A 22,259-nucleotide genomic window follows, 5' to 3' on the forward strand; every position below is an offset into this window, starting at 1 on the left:
CACTTCTTTAATTTTCCTTACTAATAAATGACACTAGATAAATTTTCTTTTCGGCGTTCCCGCTTACTCTCCAATACATATTTTTCTTGCATCAAAAGCGCTACCACGCCTCTCAAAACTTAAACACAAACGAACTATTTGCTGAGCTAAACAATATATTCACATTAAAAAACTACATACGCGTTACAGTTTCGCCAACTAACACTTTGGCTTCATCAAACACTATATCTCTATCTCTATATCTCGGTGAAACTGTGACACGTATGTAGTTTTATGTGCAAGGCCAGTTCTAGACATTTCTTAAATGTAAACGAACAATATTTAGGCGTCCCCATCTAAATCATAATGAAAGAGTAGAAAGTTATAATGGACAAATAATTGTTTCAATTGCAAATTTCTTCAATATCTGTAGTCTCCTTCTGAATATGACGAAATTATAACTAATTGATTGTGGGTGAATACTGAACAAAGTTTCAATTTTAATAATTAATAGCATTTTTTATTAAATAAGCACAAGACACAACTAAGGGATATATATCTATGATGTATTTTGAGAAGCACAATTGAAGCATAAAACTCGAAACAGAATAAAACTCTGAGCTTCAAGTATAACATTAACATAGATTTGATTATGACAAAGGTTCTTTTGCTTCATTAAAAGCATAGTATTTTTTAGCGACACGATTATGGCAGTTAGCTTAATTTCTCGTTTTCTTTGTTACTGAAAAGTCCATGTTATAAAGTCATTTTTCTGGCTTTCAATTTCGCAAAAAAAAAAAAAAAAAAAAAAAATATATATATATATATATATATATATATATATATATATATATATATATATATTATTGCGTCCCTTTCAATTTCATTAAATATGTCATTTTCAATGGCTTCAAAGCTAGTCCATTTTATCATTCTTGAGATACAGCTGATTTCGTATATTTCTTTATTAATTTTAGCAGAACTTGTTTAATACACAACAAATGACAAAAGTGTGTGCCTTAATCGATATTTAATTTGTCTTCAATCCAGTGGCGGAACTTCAAAATCAGGTCCCGGCAATAATTCTTTTCAGGGCCCTTTAGACCTGTAAAACAATTCTATTCTTTCATGTCTCTTTCCAACGTAGACATTCAAAATGAGGCAATGAGTAACACAATGTAAAAACAAGCATTAGCGTACCCAATATTTCTGTTTTGGGTCCGAAGATTTTTCGAAGTAGCCTACAAAATACGAATAATTTTGAATATTTGCTCGCTGAAATTGTGCTAATTTTCTTAAAAAATTAAAAATTCTGGGGGATCCAGTCTCTTGGACCACCTCTGTCGGTGCATCAATGAATACAAGTAACAAATAATTAAAACTCTGCTTTGCATTAAGACTACTACCAAATGTTTAAAAATATCGCTCCATCTAAAATTTAATACGAAAGCATGGATTGATAATGATTGTTACATTGTTATAATACAACGAGCATTACTGTGCACACTACTGTGATTGACAGTAAGAGTTCTTTAAAAAAAAAAAAAAAAAAGTGTTACTTATAATCTTAATGACCTTTCGAACAGTTTCGATTTCGATTATAGTTACCTTTTCGAGTTATATATGCATATACTGCATGAAAACCAATTGTATTTGTATTCAAACAAATTTTGAAATTTAACTCAGACCCGTAATTGAAGAGGCCGTATCCTAACAACCAAATTACTGCAATCAAGTAAAATAAACTTAGAAATTCAAAATTTTGTCGACTTGAAATATTTCGTTAACAGTAACTGGTATTGACAACTCCCCACCTCCACATTTGTACAATTATTACTTTCGAAATTTTGTTCAGAAGTCGAAAGAAACTTTTTAAAAGCCTTCGTTTGCTACTCATCATCTTTCAAGTTTCCTAGCTTTCTTTTCCGATAAAATGCTCACTTGATGTTTTTTATCGTTGATCATTATTATTACATGAAAAACCAAGTTCTATTGAAAAGTGAAAACACGCATCATTATAAGTAAATAAAAAACGAAACGACTCAGGAAAGAAATGAAAATGTTGACGAATGATGACAAATGGACTAATAGACATTAACAAAGTGAGCATTAAGCTGTGGGCAGCGATTGTAAGCTACTTGATCAAAAATTCCATTTGTACACTCCGCATCAAAAAAATTACGGCAGCTAACGTCGTGCAGTTAGCCACCTAATATACACATTCTTATCCCATAATCGTGTCTGGTAAAGAGACCCCCTCTCTCTCTCCCTTTCTTCCCTCCCATACTAAAATTAGATAATAACATGAGCGCAACTCTAATTTCAACTACACATGTATTAGTTTCGATAAAATGAAATAACAAAACCGAGACGAAACAAGATTCATAAGTTAATGTAGGGAGAAACTGAAACACACACAATGAAAAATTGAAACCAATGGATGCCTATTACACAGAGATTCAGAAATGAGGCAGAGAGAGAGAACAGGAGAGAAGGAAAAAGGGGAGAACAGATAAAAATGTGGAATTTAAATGTACTAAGTAAAGAACTTTACGTTATAAAGTTCCGTTTCCAGAAATCCAACAGTAATATAGAAATAACGTTTGTTTTTAGATATTTTTTTCAGGAACTATTCAAATATATAGAGGATGTTTTAAACATTTATTAAGTCATTTTCATAAAGGATAGCATACTCAATTTCCAGTAGAACTGTAGATCTCCGAGACACATCTAGGATAATGTCAAAAGTTTAACACACTTGCTTTGTTTTCGCGTGGTTCGATTGCTAATTCGGTAGTATTCATTGGACATACTGATCCAAAATACGTTCTAATAAGCAAAGTAGATAGCGTTGGCCATATCCTCCATTTCAGACTACTAATGCAAACTGAACAAAAAAAATCGAACGAAAAGAAAAAGAAAGAAAGAGAAAATTGAATGAGTGCTATTTTACTGCTAAATTTCTATCAGAAACACCCTATATTAAAACTAAACTATATCGTAATGAAAGCTACAAATGTTCGAAAGGAATAGTTTGTGTTCCTCATAGATGTAGCATGTTTCAAATTTCAACGTGAATGAAACACATTGAATTATAGGATGGAAACAAATTTTGTGTCGAACTAGTGTAAATAAAATTTTGTTTGCAAATAACCAAAGAGATTACTATTTTCTAGTCTTTTCAGAAGATTTATCTGTTCCGAACATCCAGCACCGATTTCATCTCTTGCGGATATAACGTAATTCGCACAGATAGAATAAAGAGGCTAGAACTCAAACAGGGGCATGATAGTGTAGGGGTAAGATAATGGCCTTATGAATAAATACAGATATCTAACGCGTTCAAATCCTGTTCACGCCCAAGTGTTTTTTTTTTTCGTTTACAAAGTGATCGTGAAGAATCGACTTATTATACTGGACGAGCAATACGTAAGAATGTGGAAGCAAATACCTGTATCATGATAGAGACGATTTACGAATGTTGGTTGGGAAAGGACAAGGGAATTACCAGGACATTTCAAACACATCATTGATCAGCAGTATACACTTTTCGTATTATCGTTTTCAAAAAGAAACACTACACCATTTGTTAAACAAAGTTTGGATATATCAATCGGTGGTGTAGTGGTAAAGTACTAGACTTAAATGGAAAATCTTGGTTCGATTCCCCATCAGGTAGTATGATTTTTTCGCATAAAATAATGGCAGCAAACAGAGATTCATTTTCTCTTGGAGAACTTATAAGGCATCACTGGCGATAATTCAAGTAAATAGTGTGTGCGTTCTACATCATACACTGCAATGATAAGTATGTTTCATATTTATATTCGTCCCCCCCCTCTCTCTCTCTCTCTTGACGTTTCCCTATCCTGTCTTTGCATCTTTCACTTCTCCCCCTCTCTCACACACAAACACGCACTTCATGTGCGTGTACGTGTTCCAAAGTTAAAACGGAGCAAGAGCCCGATATACCTGGTCTAGAAAATCTAATTAACTCTGAACTTCGGCGTCGTGTTTTTTATGCTCTAGGGATAACATCTCCAGTAATGGTCATCTCTGACAGAAATACTGTTTAAACGCAGGGGAATAAGTGAAATCTCTTTTCTATCCTCTGGGTTACCGAGTCTCAGTCAAATTACCGGGTCACTACGGGTTTGAATCCTCGACCCAGTGGTGATCTATAACCTAACCAACATCATCCGACTGACGCGATGATCTGTTTGAGCTCTAACCTGTTCATTCTATCTGTGCGAATTACGTTATATCCGCAAGAGATGAAATCCATGCTGGATGTTCGGAACAGATAAATCTTCGAAGAAACTAGAAAATGGTAACCTCTTTGGTTATTTGCAAACAAAATTTTATTTATACTAGTTCGACACAAAATTTGTTTCCATTATATAATTCAACGTGTTTTATTCACGTTGAAATTTGAAACATGCTATATCTATAAGAAACATCCAATTTTCCTTTTGAACATTCATAAGTTTTCGTTATGATACAGTTTAGACTTTTTGGAAATATAGATAGAAATTTAGCAGTAAAATAGCACTCATTCAATTTTCTTTTTCCTTCTTTCTTTTTCTTTTCGTTCGATTTTTGTTTGTTTGTTTGTTTGTTCAGTTTGCATTAGTAGTCTGAAATGGAGGATATGACCTTCGCTACCTACTGGGTTTGTTAGAATGAATTTTGGATCAGTATGTCCAATGAACACTACCGAATTTGCAATCGAACCACGCGGAAACAAAGCAAGTGTGTTAAACTTTTGGCATTATCCTAGATGTGTCTCGGAGATCTACAGTTCTACTGGATATTGAGTATGGTATTATTTATGAAAATGACTTAATGAATGTTTAAAACATCCTCTATATATTTGAATAGTTCTGAAAAATATGTAAAAACAAACGTTATTTCTATATTACTGTTGGATTTCTGGAAACGGAACTTTATAATGTAAAGTTCTTTACTTAGTACATTTAAATTCCACATTTTTATCTGTTCTCCCCTTTTTCCTTCTCTCCTGTTCTCTCTCTCTGCCTCATTTCTGAATCTCTGTGTAATAGACATCCATTGGTTTCAATTTTTCATTGTGTGTGTTTCATTTTCTTCCTACATTAACTTATGAATCTTGTTTCGTCTCGGTTTTGTTATTTCATTTTATCGAAACTAATACATGTGTAGTTTGAAATTAGAGTTGCGCTCATGTTATTATCTAATTTTAGTATGGGAGAGAAGGACGGAAGAGAGAGAGAGGGGGTTTCTTTACCAGACACGATTATGGGATAAGAAAGTATGCATTGGGTGGCCTAGCTACACGGTGTTAGCTGTCGCAATTTTTTTGATGCGGAGTGTACCACCCTCTTTACTTAGAATTCGCCTCCCTGGACAACAAAAGCCTAGTCGCTTGAACTTCGATAATGTGCATTTCATTTACGCTTACCTTTCTCAACCTTTAACTGTAGTCATTGAACCGAAGCACTATAAGGAGACACTGTTTATGATAAGGCGGAGCACACTCAAAGACATTTCTTTCTACTGTGATAATGCCACCTAATCCATAAGCAACACGTGCAGTTGACTTCCTTTTGTTTGTTGATCCATTCCAATTTCAAAGACTATTTGGCAATGATATTCTCTAGCAAGGTCGAGGAAGGGTTGTTGGGAGTGGAATGAAGATTATGTTATATTTGTGCTTTGTGAATATGGTGAGCTTTAGTCGTACTGCCGCAGTGCTTAATATAACATATGTTGAAAAGCTAAATTTCCCTACATTCTATCTCATATTCATAAAATCTCCCTTTTTACTCTCTTTAAAGATTCTTTCCTAAATCGCCCTGCGTCGCGGGAAATTTCCCTTAAACTAGCATCACTTCTGAGTGCAGCATTGGTGCCAATTGATGTACAAATCCTTTTCAATTGTAAACGGGTGTTTTACAACCAACCACGCAAAGATTCGTCTTTATTGTCCTTTTGATGTATTTTGTCTGTATTTCAGTCTATCAATAATATTTATTTGAAGCTATTTGGAAAACTTATTATCATAACATTTTCTCTCATACAGATTTACACTTAAAACATAAAATTAATTTTCCAGTTCGGCGTCCTTTTAACCTGTCGCCTCCTGCGAACGCGTAGTTCACATGATTCTAGATCCGGCCCTGTTTATATGTGAATATATTGTTTTGCTCAGCAAATAGTTTATTTGTGTTTAAATATATTATACAAAGCACAGCTTCTACTCTCAAAACTTGTTCACCCATCTCAACATTGTGCACTTACGTCTGTCTGGTACTCACATCGAAACGTTCACGCTGTTTCCTTTGTGTAGCAACAACAGAATTACCACTGTTGTAATGAGTATCTCTCTATATATTGTATTTCCTTTGTCAGTGTTGGAAATCTTACGCTAGCTACCAAATTATTTTCTGCACATTTATCTACCTGAGCAGTGAAGTGACTCCAATCTTGGAAATATTGCTATATACGTTTCCTGCAAAGAGAAGATAACATTATGAATTTAATAGTTCACTTCATTCTTATATATTTAATCAGGTGATTAGTCTAACGAGGAAGGTCCATAAACCGTGAGAGTTGAATTTTGATGAAAATTAGTGACAAGATTCAGTTCGAGTTACTAAGTTACGTAGTAATAGTCACTCGATACGCAAATGCTTCGTTGAGCTACTACACTGACGCCATCTTGAAATCCAATAGGCAATGTAGAAAAGTACCCTTTTAGCACAAAAATGAAAAAAAAAAAAGCTTTTGGTATATCTGACTTCACCATCGTAAATCGGGATAGGACATCTATACGTAGGAATACTTCCAGTGCATGATCGCCATCTTGAAAGGCGCCATATTGAATCGCGGTCAAATATAATGGCAAGGGGGCCATGTGGGGTATCAAATAACACTGGCATTTACTCCTGAATCCATTTCCGCAACCAAAGTTTACATATCTGTTTTCACTTCAGAGTTAAGAGCTCTCTCACCCACAGAAACATATAAAAACTGTCCGAGTTAGATTTGTGTTATGAAAGGTGGTCGTGCGAGCAGTTGCAGGGTTTTGACTAATGCTGTAGCAGTCACTTGATGTACAATAGCTACTATACCAATCAGGTCTTGAGCCTAGTGAGAAAAATCGTTAATTAAATTGAAGTGCCTGTAGTGAAAAATGGAATAGCAGCATGCTACAAATTATACCTATTTCGAAGCGCAAAGGAATAAATTGGTGGTCGTAGGAAAACATGTTTAATCGTTGATGAGCAGAGAATGCCAAAGGGATTGATCGGATATATAATAGAAGAATGACATAAACTGATGGATATTAGTTGAAGGAACAAAGTGGTTCGGATTCCACAATAATCAGCAAGTCCATGTCTCCTTTAGTGTAGCAGGCATAAGCGTGGGACGTTAAACTGAATCAAACCAAAAGTCTATTTTAGGTAATTTTACATAGTCAATTATAGTGTGTTAAGGTTTCTTCTGGGATCTTGAAACCTTACGCAAAGACCCTCATTGTTGCAGAATATTGCGTTCTTTTCCAATACTCGTAATTGGCAACTTATAATTTACGGTGCATATTACGAAGTTAAAATATTTTAATGTATTTATTGTCAGTTTGTCTAAATAAAATCAGTTTATCGCTGACGCATTGAACAATGAAGAGGATTCAAATTATCAGTTCACACCCTATTCTTAGAAGATACACCTGGAAATTTAAAATTCACTTTTCTTATATCTGTTGTGCTAATAGTGATAAGATTGATTGATTGATTTTGAGTTTTACGTCCCGTTCAGCAGCGAGGCTATGGGAGACGTGGACCTACTGATTAACGTGGAATCCGAACCACATGAGCTCCCGCCGGGAATCGAACCCGGGTCTCCCACGCCAAAGGCGCGTACGCTAACCGCTTAGCCACGAAGGAGCTCTAATAGTGATAAGAGAATGCATACACATCTGCTAAGAATAGATGACAATAAAGATTATTACAAGATTCAATACCAAGTTGCAATCCATAAAACAAGCTTCTCTCTTGCTTTCTCCTTCAATATTAAATAATTAAATATCTGCATCTTACCACTTTCAACGATAAAACCTCGCTTATAATAAGGGCATGACTAATTTTCATATCAAAACTGTGATAAATATCTAATTGTAGCAGTGTTCCTTAAGGTCCGAGGATTTATTTATTATTTAAATCACGTATTTGACAATCAACAAATTCATTTTGAGACTAGTTCATTCATTTGCTTTAACACTCACAATGATATGTGTGACTCTTTTTTGTGCTTGAAATACTCTATGGGAATGTGGTGAATTTCCCCAATATTGTACTTCGTATTATTAAAAACTGACAAAGTACACTTATTACTTCTCTTGACTTTAGACTATTGTTTAAGGTTTTAAGACATAGGACGCAATTTAGAGTGCTTTCCTATAGGCAATTGCAACATGGGTGTGCGGTGAGGTGTATGGTGTCTGCAGGGCCGTGCCGTGGATAATCAGCGCCCGGGACGAGAGTATACGACGGCGCTTCAAAACATATAGGGTAAAGTAAGGTATATTCGTGATAAATCACTATAAAGTCGATATTTCTACTAAAAGTTAAAATCTAAGCAAAAATTAAGGCTGCATATAGATAGTACGTACATTGCTTTATACTGTTCCGCTGTATTGCTTATTCTGCATACAATCTGTAGTGTGTATCAAGTTAGTTTATAAAATGAATACATGCATAGGTAATTTCGTGAGAGGTAAGGAAAGTTCGTGATAGTGGGTAGGTATATTCGTGATAACACTGTAATTAGTACAATATAATAATGCTGATTGAACATAGGAATGAAATATCAGCAAGAAAGAATCGCCTTCCAATTATAAAGCGTTTTATACACAAAATACGCTAACTCTAATTGACAGGACTACCTAGAGCCAATCCACTATGATGTGGGTATGTAAATATGCCTCATCAATTCTTAATAGCAAATTACACATAGAAACAAGCACACAGATTAGATCCATCACAAACAAAAAACGAAGTTCGTGTAACAGTCAGTCCTCATCAGAACTTGAAGGAGTTGTGGCGCAAGAATCACACATAAACACATGAACACACCCGACCTGTTGTCCTGCTTTTGACAACGCACATGGTATGGCACTAAACAGAAAGAACATTGGATCCACTTATCCCCTGTCTTATCATGCGCATTGTCTTCATAGCTTTCACCATACACATCACATTCCCAATCATCATCGCGAATTGCCTGTTTCTAACGGATAGGCCTAGCTTTATTGTTATAGGAAGATCGTGAACTCTAAGGTTGATCAGCAGAGTTACTATTTTGCACGTTAGTAGGATAAGAGACAGAGAGCTTTCTCAGTCGACCAATTTGCTTTCTGTCAGTAGTAGTAGGACTAAGTTCGTTCAGATATTTTGCCTATGAATATCTCTGCTTTCGTCTTTTGAACGGAACTCTCAGATTTAGCCGTATCTTTTCTTGAACTCACCCCACCACCATTTATTTGCACATTCTCATTCAGTGTTAGTGATTTTTTTTTTCTTCCTGCTGATTTAGCAATCTTGTATGCGAGTCTCCTGATTTACTTTACCGTAGGACTATACCCGTATCCAAGCTTTAGGCAATTATTTATCGTTGATGGAGTTTTCAATTGCGTGCGCAGTTAATTCAATATGTGAATACTGTGGACGAGGTATTTTTATTGTCATGAAGGACAGGTAATTTCGTTACAGTAAGGTAATTTCGTGATAGCCTCTACACAAGAATCAGACTGATAATTACACGTGGTATTTATTAGACTACTATCCTGTAACACGATAACTACGAACATTTGACCTTCTTAGCAGAAAGGAAGCCCTCATTTCAAGCTACTTGGCAACTTGTCCATAAATGCAAATATTCATTAAGAATTTTACGTGTGTTCTTAAGAGTCTAAAATGTTTTAAAAGCGACACACAGACATACTAATACTGCAGAAAATTAAATTATTATATCAGTTATGAATCCAAACACCAATATTTACGTGCTTCGTTTTGCTTTCGTTGTTATCTCATGAAAATAACAGACGTGACACAATCTTCCGCACAATGTAAACAATACTCCTTCCTCTGTCTTGTTTCTTTCCCTTCAAACCTATTTGTGCACATGGCCCAGCGGCGCCGGCCTACACATGAAACAGGATCCATGCTCGATCTTGTGGCAAGAAATGGAAATCATACTGGGATAAGTTTCTTTGCTACAGTTGCTTAAAAAAACTATCACGAAATTACTTATACCACGAATATACCTTACTTTACCCTATCCAAGCAATTTTTCCTATCTTTTTTCCTTTTTTCTTCCGAATTTTTCGCCTCCCTTACTTCGGCGCCCGGGGCCGTCGCCCCGCTCGCTCCCCCCCAACGGCACGGCCCTGGGTGTCTGTCTTCAAATGACAAACGTTAGTAGTACAGCAATTTTGGTGCGGGCAGGCATGTGACATTCGGTACGAACTCATTTGTTGGACCATTTGTTCCATGAAAAAATGTGAACAATTAATCCGATAAACGTAGTTAACATTTTAAATCACGAAAAATATAGTTTCGTGAGTGAGAATGGAGTAGAAGATAAGACATTTGCAGATACATTGCTTGCAATGATAGCAAACAAATACGATGGTGACGTTTCTCTAGCAGTTAGTGACACATTAGATATAGACACTGACACAGAGAGTGAAGGATGAAGATTCAACAAACGAAATGGATTTGAAATAGATAACTAGTCTATTAATTAGTGACAGTGAGCCTTCTACGAGCCAATATGAGATGTCATCTCCAAGCCGGAAAAAACCTATGCGTGTATCAGAAGCTGTGGTCAACAAATACAAACACAAATACAGAGATCTACAAAAGCTTTTTCGTTTTTGTGCTAAAAGGGTATTCTTCTACATTGCCTACTGGATGTCAAGATGGCGTAAGTGTAGCAGCTCAACGAAGCATACTGATTTTCATCAAAATTCAACTCTCATGGTTTATGGACCTTCCTCGTAAGTCAAAAGAAAGTAAAGGCATTCGACACACACACTCATAGATATATATCATAATATGATATATATCTATGAGTGTGTGTGTCGAATGCCTTTACTTTCTTTTGACTTAAGTCAAAATAAATGAAAACGTCCAAGTATTAAGCTTCTCATTAGGTTTCATATATATATATATATATATTATATGTATCATATATATATGAAACCTAATGAGAAGCTTAATACTTGGACGTTTTCATTTATTTTGTCTTTTCCAGGTGGTTTTATATACAGGCCATATAGCTATATAGTGTGATGATGATGTCATGGGGTGTAGAAATACCTCGTTGAACTTGTGACTTCGTCGAGTAGATGCTTGAAGCTGATTCCAACATTTTAAAAAAATATTTCTGTGAATGAAGTGTGACAATTCTTGAGACAGAAGGATAAATCTGATGACATATCATGTGATTGGTCCTTTTGTTTTCTTGGACTTGTCATTAATAATTTTACAATCAGTTTTAAGCATTATGCATGATTCAATTTAAAATTGGAATTTCACATTTGTAGCAGTAATGTTTAATTTTTATTTATTTATTTATTTTGTGGAACGTGCGTTTGGTCCTGTGTACGATTCTTGTGGAGCTACGTAAAAACTCCAACTTCCTCCAAATTTCTGAATGCTGATTTTCTGTTCTTCCCCCCCTTTAAAAAAATAATTGGATAGTCTTTTAAGAAAACGTTTTCTTACAACCAGAATTTATAGCGTATGTACAGTGAATATTCGTACAAACATGGTATGAGGCTTTTTGCTTCATATCCGTAGCTTCATATCCGTATTGAATATCTGAGTATGGATGATTTTAGTATCTTGTAGTTATGAAGTATTTCCTCTTACAAATTTACGTCTTTCGTATAGTCTATATAGTCTATAGAACTGTTAAAAATTACCTTTTAGTGCAGTGTTCAATAATTCTGCATTGCAGTTTCTAATTAAATACACACCCATATATATATATATATATATATATATATATATATATATATATAGTATAAAAAGGAAGGAAAATGTCCTTGAATAAAACCGGAACAATCTCATTATTAACGATGCTTAAACAACGCAATCAAGAATCACGTGACCTACTGTAACATAATTTGTATGCTCCTCTGAAAGGACATGTGAACTGCTACTACGGCAACACGGTAGCAGCTGATCGTTAAGGGTTGCCAGGCATAAAATTTAAAAATACACTAAAATCAATATTGTGGTGTCGCTCAATAATGTTTCCCTTCTGTCATCATAACTTGATGACTTTGTTGAGAACTATATAGTTTTTAGACTTCCAAACTATGCTATGCATAAGCATCGGAAATTTTATAGAAGGGTTTTGTCCGTCTGTCGACAGGTCTCAGAGCAAAACAGTAAAGATATCGAGTTTTTTTTTTTTTTTTTTTTTTTTAATCGATTCAGCGTCCCAACAATAGATTTCATCTCCTCCGTTAACTATCTACTCAAACCGAAAGTGGTTCAAACGAATCTTCGGTTTCAACGTTTATTACAATAGAACGAAAACGGTAATAAATATAGTTTTTTTTTTTTTTTTGTTTTTTTTTGCGTACGATTCTGCTTCTCAAGTTAACGTTGCCATTATTGTTCTGATCATTCTACCAAAATCGGAAGTGGTTCAAATTTATTATTCCGGTTTTAATACAGATTTCCACAGAGCAAGAACGATGAAGATATCGAGATGCAGTTTCTTGCAATGGATTCATTGTCCCATCTTTTTCATTAACCCTCTACTGAAATAGAAGTGGTTGTGGTTAACACTTTCAATCCTACTGTAGTTCCGGAACGACAGGTTGTAAACTTACGTTAAATCCGAGTGTCGTTCGGGAACGACACGTCCATTTAAAATTTAAAATACCAACCAAAAATGAATTTTGTACGCTCTTTTATTTGAGAAAGTAATTTTGAGTGCTTTGTAAATTATCTATTGACGAATCTGATCCAAGAATGCCTTTCAGTCATTGTAGAAAGAGAACTAAAGAAGGTGTATCATTGTTATTCATAATACTCAAGCATTATTACTTTGCAACAAACAAAGTTATTGTTTGCAATGATTTTTCAAATAGCTCTTGTCGGAAATTGATATCTTCTAGTAGATTGGCACTTTTTCTTTTATTTCTGAAAGTTTCAACCATTTAGAGTAAAAACTTAAGAAGATATGATTTTTAAAAATAACCCTTATTTTCTCCAGGACACAGGACTTTGTCAATTTAAATACCCCTAGGATTGAAAGTGTTAACCATTTCTGCTTTCAACAATTATCGTTATAGAAATACAATTGTAATATCAATAGATAACGGTAAGCAGTTTTCAATCGATTCAGTGTCTCAAAAGAGCATATCGTCACAACACACAATATTCTGCCAAAACCGGAAGTGGTTGAAATTTACTATTACTTCCGATTTCAATATTGATTTTTATGTAGCAAAAACGGTAAGATGTCGAAATGCCGATTCTTGCAATGGATTCAGTGTCACAAGAGTAAGTTGTATCTCCTCCTTTAATCCTCTATAGAATCCGGAAGTGATACAAATTAACCATTTTCGATTTCAACAAAAAAAAAAAAAAAAAAAATGATAATAGATAACGACAAGTGGTTTTCTGCAGTCAATTCAGCCTCAAGAGTACATATCGTCACCATGCACAATATTCTACCAAAAACAGAAGTTATTCCGATTTCAATACTGATTTTCGTAAAGCAAAAACGGTCAGTTTTTTTTCGCAATCGATTCAGTTTCCCGATAGCAGATTTTATCTCCTTCTTTAACCATCTATTTAATCCGGAAGTGGTTCAAATTAAAGATTTCCAGTTTCAACATTTATCGCCATAGAACAAAAACAGCAAGACATAGCGAATAATGGCATTTTGATATTAAATCAGCGTCTGAGGAACAGATTCTATTTCTAATCCTATCAATTCAATTTATTGCAGCCAATAGTTACAGATGTATTACTTCAAGTTTGAGCATTAAATTTCCATAGTTCAGAAGTCTACCGTAGATCCGCACTGTTAAACGAAATTCACTTGTGTTTGTATGGGACTGTATTCTTTTCTGCCACATAAGTTACAAAATTGACGTTTTCGTATAGGTTAAGTAAGAAAATATACGAAGGGTTGGGGTAAAAATAAATTAATACGATACACGAAACTCTCAAAGAAGCTAGTTTCGCAAATAATAATTTAATTCATATGTCAATATGTAGAGTTAAAGGAGCCATATATGGTTTTATACATTCATTCGACGTTTGTTGTGAATTAACATAACAATAGCGTTTTGTGTTACGCATCGTGAGAGATATCCCATTTTAGCAGTAGATGCGGATTTAAAAGCTTGAAGAAAGTCATGATCAATCTCTTGTAATGCTCCTACATTTCTTTTGTTTCGGATGTCTACAAACAAGGTAAGTAACATGATATGGAAAACTCGTAAGTATTGTTTAAAATGTACTTAAAACCACTTATTTTTGGTACTATCAGTGTTAATTTTCTTAATTTAATTTTTACTGTCCTACACACAGTTGTGTGTGCCTTAACTCTTCCTTCTTCTGATAAACAATCCACTCTATTTTATTAAATGATATTTAAATAAAGTATGCTTTAAGCAATGCACTCATTGGCATAAGTAGAATATTTTACTAAGGGGAGTCGTGGTATCCAAGGGCGCCGATCCTGGGGAGCCGAGGACCCCCTCCCAAATCTCATGTCGGTTCCCTTATTGTTTTTAAGAATATACAATATCTGGCATAATTTGAATGCAACTTGTCTTAAAATTCTTATATATGCCTTCTGCATCTGAATGGGCCCCCCCAAATTTACAGCGAAATCGGCGTCCTTGGTGGTATCTAATTTCTGAGAATTGAAAGGACGATCACATTTTCAATCTGCGGTCCAACAGTATTCCAAGGAACGGGCCCCCTAGTAGTTTCGGTTCTGAACGTCTCCGATTCCGGAACCTGTTTATCGGATCCAGGTCTGGAATCGGTTCTTCGGATCCAGGTCTGGAACCGGTTCTTCGAATCCAGGTCTGGAACCGGTTGCTAAGATTCGGTTCTGGAACCGGGTTTTCGGATCCAGGTCTGGAACCGGTTCCCCGAGCTGCAGGCAGGCTGTAAACAGTATGCTAGATAAAATGGTGGAAGCGACAGGTAGGCGCCCAGGCAGCGGCCGCTTGTCTCATTTGCCTAAACAAACTGTGTAACTGGCAAACTCATTGGCTAAACAGGCAAACTGGCAAACTCATTTGGCTAAACACCTACTGGTGGACCAAATTGTTTTTCTGGGGGGCACAAACGGGTCTGGGCGGGAAGGCACAAGCGCGTGGTCACCTTTGCAGTGTTTTGAAGGTGAACTTTGTGCCTCCTTTACAGTTCCTTTGGGGCTTTCGGATCCAGGTCTGGAACCGGTTCCTAAGATCCGGTTCTGGAACTGGGTTTTCGGATCCAAATCTGAAACCGGTTCCGGAACCGGTTCTGAAAATCGGATCTCCAGGAACCGGTTCCGCCGAAACCGAAACTTTGTGGCCATTCCTGGTAGTTACGCCTATCAATGCACCCATCTGCTATTGCGGTAGTCAATATTTTACTGGACGTTTCTTTAATATTATCAGGGGTGCTCCACTAGGTAAAGATAGTTCGGAGTATATTAAACTTCGGAGATAAAATCAAGGTATCATCTCCATTGTTTACCGTGTTTGTTTATAATTCGTTGTATCTCTATCGTATATTTAAAATATTCGCGTGGGGATATCGTTTTACATGTTGCTATATGACACTGTACATTTACAATTGAAGTAGGCCCTAACTCTCTCAAACAACAAGGTGAGAAGCGGCTCTGGTTAATGATTGCATATCCAAGTGCGAACATAGTCTAAAATAGTGATGTCATTTCCGGTCTGTGATCATTGTGACTTACCATGTTCCTTTCTAGTATATAGACACCCTGCTTGCTGTCACTTGCTTTGCATTCTGCCGTGGTTACGTAACATAGCTACTTTATAGTGACAAAATGGACACTATGGAACGTAAAACTAGAAATTTTATTTCATTTCATTGGTTGTTTTTCTTTTTTTTTTAAATGAAAAAAGCTTACATTTCCGAATATAAAACATTATTTTTGCTTTATTTCAGACTGTTTAACGCGTGATGTACACGAAAAGAAGGATCGTCTTGGCAACGCATAAAAAGTGATGTCACGATTCCATTTAATTTGTGGTTTTCGTTTCTAATTGTGGATCAAGCTTGACGTAGTTTACTTCCGGCATTATTTGCTTCCGCGGGTCCCAAGAAATGTGTTAGGGCTCCCAGATTTTCAGACTTAAAAACCAGGATACTCTGTGGAAGTTTCAGTAGTTAGTGCTTTTCGCTGAAATATCAGAATTACGGTAATTTAATAACAGACATGAGTGGCAAGAGTAGATTATTCCTGTCAGTTAAGTATCGATGACTAATAAAAATGGAATTCTTTTACATATCACACAAATTATAACTTATGTTTTGGAGTAAAATGGGGCATTTGTAGTTTGAACATTTTGGGGGGGGAGGGGGAAGACGTATCCTTATTCATAACAACAGATAATTCTAAACTGTAGATCTCTTTATGAACGTTTCGTCTTCAGAATCAATTAATTAATCTGATAATTATCTTAGAATATGCCAATTATTGCAAACTAAAACGCAAATTTTGCATTGTGTTGACGAAAACCAACGCGTAATGGAGCTCCTGGACTATGGAATTGCATTTATTTTGAACAAATTATTATTATTATTATTATTATTATTATTATTATTATTATTATTATTATTATTATTATTATTATTATTATTATTATTATTGAGCCTCAAAGCTGAATTTCAGACGCTTTGGTGCCTTTCCACTTGATACGAGACTTACCCCCAGAGTTCACCCAAAGTAGGATTAACAAACTAATTTTATGGGCTTAACCGTTGAATGCCTATACCAGTGGTTCCCAATTACTTCAGAGATACGGATTCCCTTTTTACTTTTAAGTCAAGGTACGGACTTCATAACTTTAAATTTTGCTACATGTGTAGTAGTACTAGTTGAGAGGTAGGTAAGAATGTTAATAATTGAAGGCTTGGATGCAAGAACCAGGTAAGTCCACTTTTAAATATTTTTTTATCGGAGCTGCCTGTTTTTTGTTCTAACTTCACGATGAACACTTACTGTATGTAGGTATCTCCTTTGCGTTAGTCTATAATACAGAATATAATAATCGGATCCACATGATTCTTGCATACAATGTAGAGTGATCTCTTCCTACTGGAACATGTGAAAATCTCAAATTTGCTAAAATAATGGACTTAGCTGGCTCTTGCATCCAACCCTTCAATTAACACTTTCGGACCCAGGTGGCCAACGTGGCTCACACGGGTGTGACAATTTTTTTTAACCCGCTTCTGTGTGGACACTAATTAAGTTATCGGGATATATTTTGGCCAAATATGGTTGGACCATAGTTTATCATATTAGTTTCTTTTTCTTCTGGGTGTCGAGTTTCATTCTCAAATTTCAGCCCAAAGTAAAAAAATTGAGAATTTTCGAATTTTCTTTTCGCTGTAGCTTCCTTCGTTGTAGAGATTTCCTAAGACTTGTCAGGTAGATACCTCGGACGGATACCTAATTGTTGACATCAATTGGAACGACCCGCACGCAGCATTGCTAACTAGGGTTATTAAAATTTCCCTAAATTTGGACAAAAAATTCGAAATTTTCGTTTATAAATTCGTACCTAAACGTCCGAGCGCAAGTCAACTTGCGCCAGTCGAACATTGGTCCTTATTGAACAAAAGAAGGTACAGATCGTTACAATGGGATTATTAGCGGGTGTACGAAAAATTCGTATTTAGATTCTAATCCTTGATTTTGCTAGTTTTCCCCTATTTTTCTGTTTACCGTACTCTATTTTTTGTAATTAAAGCTTTGTTTCTTAAATATCGTCATGATACTTGTAGGATATATTAGTGGTATACCCAAGGTGACCAGACGTCCCGTTTTAGCCGGGACAGTCCCTTATTTACAACCGTTGTCCCGTTTTTTTCTGATTCTCAAACGGGACGCCTAAATGTTCCGTTTTAAGCAAACATGACCCAGGTGTCCCGTAATTATTATTCAAAATATAAATGGTCAATGCTAATTCTACACTCTTCCGTACCAACACTCATTGGGAAGATTCAGTCGTGCCTAGAACTTCTGAATATTCAAATGAGAATTGAGTGTCCTGTGGTTCAAGTGGGAATTGAGTGGGAATTTTGAGTGTTGAAGTAGTTAAAAGTATTTTTGGGTAGTACTTAAGTTAGAAAGGCTGTGTTATCATTCTTACTTGTGTATTTTGTAAATTGAAAACACTGCTGAGTCCCAACATGCAATGTGAAAGTCACCCCCCCTCCCCCCGTCGCCGATTCGTATGCGTCCCGTTTTTGACAGTAAAAGTTCTGGTCACTTTGGGTATACAATGTTTATTTTAAGATAGTTTGCGTCTGTCTGTAGCAGTGTTGCCAGCTACAGAAAATTCCCTATTTTATTGGAATTTTTTTTGGAAAAATTCCTTTTTGTCTCTATTATTTCCCTCTTGTTGGCTACATTCGAACAAACGTACCAGTCTGAAAGCCTCGTCCAGCGACTTTAGGTTTTCCTTGTACCTTGTAAGCACACCCAAGAACTTTGTAGGTGACTTGGACCCATGTCGCAATAGTGGTGCCTGCTACAAAAAATCTTGAAATTCGGTTAGGATTTTTTTGTAAATTTTCACCGCTACATTTCCCTCCCGTTGGCAAGACTGCAATGAACAAGGCCTTAACCATATGAATCGGGTAAATAGTTTTTGAACAATAAGTCACTAACTGAAAATGTACGCCAAAAATGACCTGGGTCCGAAAGGGATAAATTACAAACCCTTATTTATGTTATAAGCATACAACATATAGTAATGTAGATACAGGAAGTCCATGGCATTATTTAAAACTTTATAAAGCTATAAATAAAGCCGCGAACCCATAGTGGTCCTTAGACCACCAATTGATAAAGACATCCACATCATTTCTACTTCATAATGTGATATAATTATACTTAGTTCTTGTTTGTTACTTGTAAGAATTGTATTTTTTGTTGTAAGAAAATGATATATTTCAATTATTCATTGTTTCACCGTAATATCGCACAGCAACACTGTTTTCATTTAATGATTTGACAAAACTGAGAATGAAACTTATATAATTTCGATGTACAATGTGTTTTCTGTTTTACATTCTTTAATATCAACGCTTGATAGGAAGGATAATGATAATTGTTGTAAATGATGGAATACTATTTTTTTTTGTAAAAGTAGATGCACCAAATTTGATCAAAATATTGCAGCATATTCTTGCTATACTAGTCAGTAATGCAAAGCAAATGCCGAACGAGTGTTCAGTGTAATGAAACTTTTATGATCGGATGATAGCATGTCAAAGGGCCTTATGACGGCTGAAATTTGTGTTAAGATAAACTTGAAGGTGTCCTATAAAGATATCTACAAAACGGTTCTGGAAAATTGTACTCATTCTTCACCAGCAAGGATCTTTTATAAAAGATATTTTTTTCGTAAGTATAATTACTAACGTTTTGTTATTTTTATTTAGTTCGGAAAAGTATATGTTTGATTAGTATGAATGATTGTGTTAGATGTAACGTTGGTTATATCATGTAGAAATCTTCAGTTTCAAATTTTCCCCCAATTGGAACACCATTTGTCTCCGAGCTTGATACTGTCAGTTCAATCTGGCAACTCTGCTTGCTCACGAGTCCGTGGACGATTCCCCTAATAGTTTTTTTTAAAACTCTCCCATTTTGAAAATCCTACAGGAAAGACTGGCTTAGTTATTTTGAGTGTGACATCTTATCTCAGCATTGAGTCCATATGAGAGATACTGGTAGATCTACAGCTTAACGTAAGATCAGAACAACAAGAGCTACTATTGAATCAAATCTGAGATTTACTATTTAGTCATAATAAGGGAGTTTGGTAAGGAGTATTTGTGAATACACACCAAATGATTGACGCTCAATGAGATAAGAACAGGTGGTAGCAGCGATTAGATTCACTTTCACTTGTTTTGGATATACATACTAATTTTTTTGTGAAATGGAAACCCTGATCTGACTGTTTCACGGCAGCTGTTTCTGAAGGTCACATCATTGCTGGTTGAAGAATTGCAATATTTTTTAAAAAGAAAAAACAAATTACGTCACATAGCTATGCTGTAAGTATTACCTAACATTTAATCTTACTTTCTCTGTTGTGATTTTACCGTCTTCCTCCAACTTCTTCCTGTTCGCCGAAAATGAAATAGCCTTAATTTCGATAGACTGACTATAGAAGGAAACAAATTTTTATTATAAATTTGAAGGTGAAGGGTTTGTAGGTCTCCTTGATTGTTAGATTTTCATTTTATTTTAGTTAGTATTATCGAACATCTTCACAAGCTGTACTGTTAAACAATAGATTTTACTACAAACTACGAGTTTTTAAAGAAGGATACTGCCAACCACCAATCCTATTCTGTGTTCCGAGCTTGATGGAAATTTCCGTAATTAGGGAAATTTGGTAGCAAAATTTAACAAACAGAGAGAAAGAAAATTTTTAGGCAAATTATTGAAATCCATGGGAATAGGGTAAGTTGTAGACTGAATTTTATTGCTGGTTTTCTTCTACCTTGTATCAGTAGCTTATCCAGGGGGGGAGATCCCCCCTCAAGAAGAGGAAACTTTCTTATTTTATATATATAAATAAAACTCATCCCAGAGTTTGGACCTCTTAAAGGTAGTTCTACGTAGCAGTATTCCAACCCCCCCCCCAGAAATCCGTCCTGGATCCGCCCTGCATTGTATTAAGAAGAATAGATAAGCAAAAAATTTCCTTCTTGAAGATCTGGTAAGCTAGTCTCTGAAAATTTGCGGACCGCAACACAGACTAAAATATGCACTAAGAAGTTGGGTGGTAAGTCTGTGAAAAAAATATGTGGAGGATAGATGATTCCTACACGCAAAATTTGCTTGTGGCGTCATCGCAAAATCAATATGTGATATCAAGTATCACAGTGCTTTACATTGACGCAAACTTATACAGAATGAGGCCCAACGTTGTCAAAAGAACAAAAATATATTAGTTTTACAACTCAATCCATCTTGACTCTGGAATTATTACTTAGTCTAAATAATTAATATTTTTCTGATCAGAGTATGTACTTTTTTATTAAAATTAAAATAATTCGTAACAGTTTCGATAACGTAACCTTATCTTCCTCAAACGTTAGTTAGCATAATATATTTGTACACTTTCTTATTAAAACTATACTTGTTTAGCAGAGAAATAACTGATGTAGACTAAAAATTTGACCTTACTTATCTGTACTATTTCTTTTCTGATGAAAAACAATCTAGTTTTATCATTTTTTGTGAGTGTATAGCTGGCACTACGTAAAAACTACTTACCGTTTTTATCGGATGTAGAATAACACCCATTCTATACTACATAAACGTTGTGTCTTTATACCTATATATAGTCCTACGTTCATGAAGGCACGTGAAATTTAGACAGCAGTACATTTAAATATATATATATATATATATATTTGGATGTTTTATTTAATCCATCAGTACTTCATCATATTATAGGAAAATTCCCCATTATTATTATTATTATTATTATTATTATTATTATTATTATTATTATTATTATTATTATTATTATTATTATTATTATTATTATTATTATTATTCCAGCTTTGTTTTGTTCCCATAGTACGGGAAAAGAAAGAAAGTAAAATTTTTAAACCCTTTCACTGCTAAATCTGTTCTCGGAGCCATATATATATCAGGGGCGGAGCCAGGGGGGCGATCGCTCCCCCCCAGAACAGGAAACTTTCTTATTTTATATATATAAATAAAACCCATCCCCAAGTTTGGAGCCCTTAAAAGTAGCAGTATGACAGCCCACCGCCCCCCCCCCAGAAGTCGGTCCTGGATCCGCCCCTGATATATATATTGTTGTTTCTGGAGTGTTTGTTAGTTATATTAACATAATATAGAAAAACTATCCTGAAAAAGTTATATTTTGTGTAAGAAACTGTACTCTCACATTTGTAAGGGTAGCCACTTACGGTACACAAATGTCTACCGGTATTATTTCTAAGTAG

The sequence above is a fragment of the Thermobia domestica genome, chromosome 13, assembly GCF_964235325.1.
Source record: "Thermobia domestica chromosome 13, izTheDome1.hap1.1, whole genome shotgun sequence".
Lineage (NCBI taxonomy): Eukaryota > Metazoa > Arthropoda > Insecta > Zygentoma > Lepismatidae > Thermobia > Thermobia domestica.